Source organism: Castanea sativa, chromosome 11 (assembly GCF_040712315.1).
Source record: "Castanea sativa cultivar Marrone di Chiusa Pesio chromosome 11, ASM4071231v1".
NCBI lineage: Eukaryota > Viridiplantae > Streptophyta > Magnoliopsida > Fagales > Fagaceae > Castanea > Castanea sativa.
In genome coordinates, this window is record NC_134023.1 from 3,069,199 (window position 1) to 3,078,416 (window position 9,218).

The window sequence follows — 9,218 nt, forward strand, 5'->3', positions numbered from 1 at the left end:
GGGCATAGTTTTATTTTTCGTGAACAAGTTGGTCTTATTTAGGATGAAAATGTCATAACTACAGGTCAAGATTTTCATCCAAAATAAGAGGTTTTTATTTGCTCACAAAAACGAGCATAGAGCAATACCAAAGGTTCTAGACACCTAAGGCATAGCTTTTCTTTTTTCTTTTTCTTTTTTTTTTTTCTTTTTTGCATAAACAAGTTAGTCTTATTTCGAACGAACATGTCATACCTATGGGTCAAGATTTTCATCCAAAATAAAACTTCATTGTTTTCGCAAGAAAACAAGCATAAAGCGATACTAAAAGTTCTAGAAACCCAAGTCATATCTTTTTCTTTTTCTTTTTTTGTAAACAAGTCAGTCTTATTTCGAAAGAAAATGTCATACTTAAGGGTCAAGATTTTTATCCGAAATAAGAGGTGTTGTTTTCACACGAAAACGTGCTTCGAGTGATAGTTAGAGGTTCTAGACATCGAATGCATAGTTTTTTTCTTTTACAAGTCGGTCTTATTTCGAACGAAAATAACTACCTATGGGTCAAGGTTTTCATTTAAAATAAGAGGTCGTTGATTTTGTGTTAAAATTAGCACGAATCAATACCAAAGGTTCTTGACACCCTAGACATAGCTTTTTTGCATAAACAAGTTAGGATTATTTTGAATGAAAATGTTATGCCTACGAGTCAAGATTTTTGTTCAAAATAAGAGGTAGTTTTTGTTGTTAAAAGGAGCTTGGTGCAATGATTAAAGGTTCTAACATTTAAGGCATAGCTTTTTGTGTAAACTAGTTAGTTGCATTTTGGATGAAAATACCGTACCTACAAGTCAAGATTTTCATTTGAAATAAGAGGTTGCTTTCATGCAAAAAATGAGCACAAAGCAATGCCAAAGGTTCTAGACAAGCAAGGCATAGCTCTTTTGCATAAGCAAGTTGATCTTATTTCAAACAAAAATTCCATGCCTATTATGGGCACAACGATTTTCTCCTTAGAAAAAGGGAGTATGCCTCGGCCGAGTGGACCGGGGCAAAGAAAAGATGGACTCACCACCTAGATTAGATCTAGAAACCATAAATATAGCGTCCTTACGTGGAAGGACTAGTCTTACTACCAGAGTATGGGTTCGGAGTTTAGGTATGAGGATAGGAAGGTCTTAAGCACCCAATCCCACCCGACCCGTGAGTTGGCTTACATTCATTGTGTCTTACATGTTAATCTCATTAAAGGCCCATTCAACATTATTATCTATACTCACACACACACACACACACACACACACTATCATACATCTATTAATGAACATGGCATCAATTATCCCAAAACCTAATATACATCTATCATGGCAACTCATATCAAACCTGATAGGCCAAAAACGTATTGACCCCTTGTGATGAATTAAGTTGATTAATTAGCCAAGTTATTAATTAATCAAATTAAAATGCAAACGCGTAGTAGCACAAACAAATCCCCAATAAACTAAAGTATGCAGCGGAAAATAAATGACACAGTAATTTGTTTACTAATGGGGAAAACCTACACGGCAAAAACCCCACCGGGTGAATTTAAGGTCACCACTCCCACTATTATTACAACAAGCGTTACAAGTAAAGGAATCCCAAGTACCTAACCAACCTATTGTTGAACCCTTATCCCAATATCCAATTGGACTTGTTCTGTAGTGACAATTTCTCCTTTCAATGCATGGCTCCCAAGTACGTGACTAACCAATTGCGCAGATCCCAGTACGCGACTTCAATCACCAACTAGAGAAGATTGTTGGCTGCAAAGTTCTTCAATTCATCCACACGATGAAGATCAAGAAGATGCTTGTTTACAAAACCCAACGGTGCAAAGACACAACAACTTCTTCACAAGAGAGATGAACTAGGACAAGAACTCCGTCTCAAGTCACAATTTGCATAAACAAGGATTTCTCAATGCTTGTGCAACTTGCATCCCTTTGACGACCCTTAAAATAATCCTTTTATATGTCTAGGGTTAGGAGAAAAGAAGGGCCAAAGACACATCCACAGATTGGAATTAAAACAGAACTCATAATCTATTTTTTTTAAACCTCGACAGATAGAGGTATCGAGATGCTGTCGAGCAGCTGTCGAGCCATGGGGCTGGAACAGCTCTTTAAACCTCAACACATGCTAGCTGTTGAGCTAACTGTCGAGCTTTAATGAACTTGCACTTTTCAGTTTATTTCTTGGACAGACTTGATGACTTCAACACTTGATCTTGAAACACAGTTTCTTGAAGTATAAAATTCATCCTAATTCTACCCAATAATAAGTAAAGTGCATTTTATCAAAGGATTAGTCAATTACATAAATAATGACATATTATTTAAATAAGTGAAACACATATGTTTTAACAAAACCAAACATATATCTATCATACATATCGTATCATCTCATCCAAGGAAGCAAACAAATAAAGATATCACATGGTTATGATAGCATCAGAGAATTATTGGAGAGCATCAAGAACACAACCATATTCCAAGTTCACATATCATATTCATCAAACCTAAACAAGATCATATCCCAACCAAATGCATGTACATATGAATGCATGCCTTACCTTACTTACCTTAGTGCATCACAACACTCATGCATTAATGCGTGATCATATCATATGCATGTTCATGGTAGAATAAAGAAAACATTGGAAGAAAACCCTAATCTAACATGTTAAAAGCAAACAAACAATCAAACAGAGAAATAGAGACTCAAAAACATAAAGAAGGGTCAAAATAGATGCATATTATACAAATGAAATAAATAAACAAAAGCAGAAAACTTGGATTAGGGTTTCTGGGCATGAGTATGCATGCGCACACATATGCCTGCGTACGCAGCCCAGTTGTATGTGTACATATATTTCAAGTTTGCGTACGCATATACGCCCAGAAAACCCTAGCCCAGAAACTAGAAATTCAGAAAACAAAGCAGAACTTAAAACAATAAAACTAACAATCTAACATGCTTCTAATATAATATAAAACAACCTAAACTAACAACAAAAATATCCAAAATAAACAAAACAAAATCTATTTATAAACATGCATTGGATCTAACAACAAACAAGAACAACACTTAACACATAAAAACATATTTATCAATATGTCTAATCATTCAACTCATCAATCAAAACATGACAAGACACCATAAAACAAAAATGAACAAAGCAAAACATATCTCTAAGCATATATAACATGTAAATAAATTAAGAACAAACAAGAACACCAATTATAAAAACCCTAATCAAGGAAAAGTCATGAAGAGAGACTCACCTTGCTTATGGAACACAACTTGGTTGATATTTAAACAGCCCCTCAGTGCATACAATACAAAGATTAAGTTAAGAGAACAAGAGAATTAAAGAATACAATAGTTTTTTATTATCACAACTCAAGAACAAGATTAGTTTTGAGAAATCAAATTGGGAAAATAGTTTTTGCCTTAGAACTAACTAAAGAGAGATTTTTTATTTGTAAAAATGTGCTAAGGGGCTGTGTGTATGTGTGTGTTTTTGAAAATAGGATTAGGGTTTTAGAGAAGATGGAGGCTAAAAAATAACTCTCTCTAGCTAGCGTTTTGGTAGGAGACATAAGATGAGTATTTATAAGTTACAATTAGGGTTTTCTTTTGGGCTTTTTAATTGTCTTTGGACATTCCAAGGGTCTTTAAAACCTAGAAAATTGGACTGCCCAATTGACCCAACTTCAAACGGTCATAACTTACTCAATATAAGTCCAAGTTAGGTAAAATTTATGTTCAAATTGAAGCCCAGGATGCCTAATTTCCAATAAAATAAACCTTACTCAAAACTTCTTTGTTGATCAAAAGTTATGGTCAATATAGTGAGAAAATGTTATTTTTCAGTATCGATTTCAAAACGATTTGAGCACTTTTAAGTTGTGATTACTTCCAAATTATTGTGAACTCTTTAATTATTCTTGGTTGACATATGTCAAGCTCATCGTTGGGGATGGGGACCGAAATTTATTAACGGGTACAAAATGCGGGGACCAAAATTTATAAACGAGTAAAATAATTTTGCGCGAAAATGTGCTTAGAGCAATAAGAGAGGTTCTAAACACCTATGGTGTGGTTTTTTTTTTTTTGCACAAATAAGTCGGTCTTATTTTGGACGACAATTTTTTTCGTTCGAAATAAGAGGTCACAAGCTCAAAGAAATAATTAGAAGTTCTAGGCACCCAAGGCATAACCTTTTTGCGTACACAAGTCGGTCGTATTTTGGACGAAAATGTCATACCTACGGGTCAAGATTTTCATCCAAAATAAGAGTTCGTTGTTTTCATGTGAAAACAAGCAAAAATTGCTAGTATATTTTAAATTAAATATGTTGAAACTCAAAAATAACTGAAGATGAATAAAGAGATGAGTTATAATTTGTTAAAGAAAGAGTTACTTGTATGTAAGTTAGATTAAATAAATTAAGAGAAGTTTTCTAAATTAATAAATAACATGTAGGTTATGTAAAGGGTTGGAAAACTATATATATGGCTATGCTATGGACTAATTTCATATCAAGAGTGAATGAAGAGAAATAGTTAAAAGCAAAGAGTATTGTGTGAGAGAGTGAATTCAATAATATTCCTAAATACTTGAGAGATTTTGGGCCAAAGAAAGGTGTTCTTCTGGTGGAGCTTTGGGTTTGAACACTTTGTGCAGAAGCTATTCTAGCCATACAACATTTGTTGAACTGTTGTATACTAGGGGAGACAAATCAGAGAAAGTCTACACCGGTTACTAAGATTAGCCAACCAAGGGCTTGAATCTCCTTAAAGAGAGCGAGTGCTGCGCTTCAGTCCAAATAGTGTTGTGTTCATCTCTTCAAATTAATAATATTCAACGTATTATTCAGTTTCTCTTTGTGTTGTTTCCATTATTATTGTGTTTGCACCAACAATTTTAAAGAGATTCAACACATGGAGTCTACACAAGAGAAACCAAATGAGCCTGTTGGAGATCTCAACAAGCCATTTCGCTTTAAGGGAGCCCACTTCAAGAGGTGGAAAGGAAAGGTCCTCTTCTACTTGAGTCTTCTCAAAGTTGCCTACATCCTCACTGACAAGAATCCATTAAAGGTTTCTACCAATGAGATGAGTGAGGAAGAATTTAGTCTCCATCAAGAAAAAATAGATAAGTATACAAAAGATGAATATAATTGTCGTTCTTATCTTTTGAATTGTCTTGGCAATCATTTCTATGATTATTATGATACAACTTATAATTCTACTAAGAAAATTTGGAAAGCTTTACAAAGCAAGTATGATATCGAGAAGGCTGGTGCAAAGAAGTATGTTGCTAGTAGATTTCTCCGTTAGCAAATGGTGGATGAAAAATCGATGGTGGATCAAGCACAAGACTTCCAAATGATTTTAGCAGAATTGAGATCTGAGGGCATAAAGATTGGAGACAATTTAAGTGGTAGTTGGCATAATTGATAAACTACCACTATCTTGGAGGGAGTTCTAAAAGACTTTACAGCACAAACAAAAGGAGACATCCTTGGAGACGTTGATCACACACATCCGTGTGGAGGAGGGGGCTAGAGGACAAGATGCACTCATGACACAAGAGAACAATGGTAATTCCATCACAAAGGTAAACCTTATTTTAGCCAATAATAATATGCCCAAAAATCATTTTCCTAGAAATGGTCAATTGAAGCTTAAAAAGAGAGCCTTTAAATAATAATAGACCTCAAGGAAAGGGAAACCCCAATAAAAATTACAATAAGAACCAAGGACCCTCTTCACAAGATCAATTTAATAGATCCTGTTTTGTCTGTAGTAAGAGTGGGCATATTGTTCAATTTTGCAAATTTCGAAAATGTGAATTTGTCCTGCAAGCTAACGTAACTGAAGAGCCTTTAGTAGCTATGATTACAGATATTAATATGGTGCAATATGTTGAAAGGTGGTGGGCAGATTTTGGTGCTAATAGGCACGTCTGCTATGACAAAAATTGGCTCAAGTTGTACACTCCTTTTGAAGAAGAAAAAACTGTTATGCTTGGTAACTCTAGCAAAACCAAGGTTCTTGGGAGTGGTGAGGTTGAATTGAAATTCACTTTTGGACGTGTGCTAACATTGAAAGATGTGCTTTACACTCCGTCCATGAGAAAGAATTTGATGTCAAGTTTTTGCTTAACAAGGCTGGCTTCAAGCAAATTATAGATTCTGATAATTATATAATCACTAAAAAGGGATTATTTGTAGGCAAGGATTATGCTTGTGATAGAATGTTTAAATTGAATGTTGAGAATAATAAAGTATCTACCAGTTCAATTTATATACCTTCTTCTATTAATTTTTGACATGCTCGTTTGTGTCATATAAATAGTAGATATGTGAGAATCATGAGTAGTCTAAGATTAATTCCAAGACTGTCAAAAGATTTTGAAAAATGTGAAACTTGTAGTCAAGCTAAGATTACAAAAATGCCTCATAAAAGTGTTGTGAGAAATACCAAATTGCTTGAGTTAATTCACTCCGATTTATGTGAATTTGAGGGAATTTTAACTTGTGGGGGAAATAAATATATTATCACTTTTATTGAAAATTTCTCAAAATATACAACTATTTATTTGTTGAAAAATAAAAGTGATGCTTTTGAAAAATTTCAAGATTTTTCAAAAGAAGTTGCAAAATCAATTCGGTAGAAAAATAAAAAGAATAGAAGTGATAGAGACCATGAGTATGAATCAAGTGCATTCAACTCATTTGTTCAGTCTTTTGGAATTATCCATGAAACTACTGCACCATATTCACTTGCTTCTAATGGTGTGGCTGAAAGAAAAATTAAAACTTTAATTAAGTTAACAAATGCCATGTTAATTGAATCTAGTGCACCTTTATATTTTTGGGGTGAAACTATTTTAACTGCATGTCATGTTTTGAATAGGGCGCCACATAAAAAGTCACATACCACACATTTTGAGACGTGGAAAGGACATAAGCCAAATTTGGGATATTTGAGAGTATAGAGTTGTCTTGCTTTTGTAAGGCTTATTGACCCTAAAATACCTAAATTAGGTATAAAAGCTACCACCTGTGCTTTTCTTAGTTATGCGATTAATAGTGTAGCTTATAGATTTTTTGATCTTGAAAAAAAAAATTGAATCAGGTGATGCAATTTCTCATGAAGAAAAATTTCCTTTTAAATTGAAAAATAGTGGGGATAAAGAAAATATTTTGTTACAACCTAGTTCTTCAACTTTACATTTACAAAATCAAGAAAATTTTGAAATAGAACCTAGAATGAGTAAAAGAGCTAAAGTTGAAAAGGATTTTGGTCCTGATTATTATGTTTTTAACATTGAGGGAAATTCACAAAATTTAAAAGAGGCTTTAACATCACCTGATACTATATTTTGGAAAGAGACTATAAATGATGAGATGGAATCTCTAATTTCTAATAGAACTTGGAAATTAGTAGATCTTTCACTGAGTTGTAAGACCATAGGTTGTAAATGGGTCCTTAGAAAAAAGTTGAAACCGGATGGATCAATAGATAAGTTTAAAGTTAGACTTGTTGCAAAAGGCTTTAAACAAAAAGCTGATCTTGATTTCTTTGATGCATTTTCTCCGGTAATAAGAATTACATCTATTAGATTGTTAATTGCTACTGCTGCAATTTTTTATTTCAAAATTCATCAAGTGAATGTAAAAACTGTTTTTCTAAATGGAGACCTAGAGGAAGAGATTTATATGGATCAACTCAAAGGCTTTGTAAAGCCTGGACAAGAAAGCAAGGTATGTTAGGTAACTAAATCCCTATATGGCTTAAAACAAGCACCTAAACAGTAGCATGAAAAGTTTGATTCCTGCATGATTGAAAATGGTTATAAATCAAATGAATGTGATAAATGTAGTTATTCTAAATCATGGAATAATTTACACGTTATTATTAGCCTCTATGTGGATGATATGTTGATTTTTGACTCAAATATACATGTTATAAATGAGATGAAAAAGATGCTTAAAAGTCATTTTGATATGAAAGATCTTGGTGAGGCTAATTTTATTTTGGGCATGGAAATTACAAAAGCATGTGATGGAATATATCTTGATCAATCACATTATGTTGAGAAAATATAATTTTCATGATCACAAAAGTGTAGCTACTCCTTTTGATTGTAGTGTTCATTTATTTCCTGTGAATAATGATGATGAAATTTTTAATCAAAAGGATTATGCTAGCATCATTGGTAATTTGCGTTATGCTACTGATTGTACTAGACCTGACATTGCATATGCAGTAGGAGTGCTTAGCAGATTTACTAGCAAGCCTAGTAAAGATCATTGGCTAATTATTGAGCGAGTCATGAGATATTTAATTGGTACCAAAAGTTATGGCTTATTTTATAAAATATACCTTGCCGTGATTGAAACTTTTAGTGATGCCGATTGGGATACGTTGTGAGGTGATTCTCTTTCTACTACTGGTTATATTTTTACCTTAGGTAGTGGTGCTAGTTGTTGGAAATCTAAAAAGCAAACAATAATTGCTAATTCAACAATGGAAGCTGAATTAATAATATTAGCTTCAACTAGTGAAGAGGCAAATTGGTTTAGAGATTTGTTATATGAAATTTTACTTTGGGAAAAGTCAATTCCACCTATATTAATTCATTGTGATAGCATTGCTGCAATTGGTAGAATTAAAAACCGTTACTACAACGGTAAATCCAGACCTGTAAGAAGAAAGCACAGTAGCGTGCGATCTTATTTGAGTAGTAGCATCATAACTGTGAGTTATATCAAATTTAATGATAATTTTGTAGATCCATTTACCAAGGCCTTAGCAAAAGATAGAATCTAGAATACATCAAGGGGGATGGGACTAAAGTCCATAGGATCATGACCATGTATAAGGATACCCAACCCAAGGACTAGAGATTCTGAGAATTGGGTTCAATGGGAAACAAATCATACAATGGTTGTAAGAAATGCACTATTCATTTTTTATAATTTTTTATTTTGTAAATAATTTTTTAATTGTTCATCCCTATGATGTAAGTGCATTTATCCTGTAATGTGGAAAGGTTGAGTAAAAAATTCTTAATGAAATTTGTAGCTCGTATGAGTGGGGTGTCAAAATTACAAGAGCACCCTTGACAAAATTTTACCTATGTGAGTGTGAGAGTGGGGCCGCTCCCTATGAGATTTGGACTTA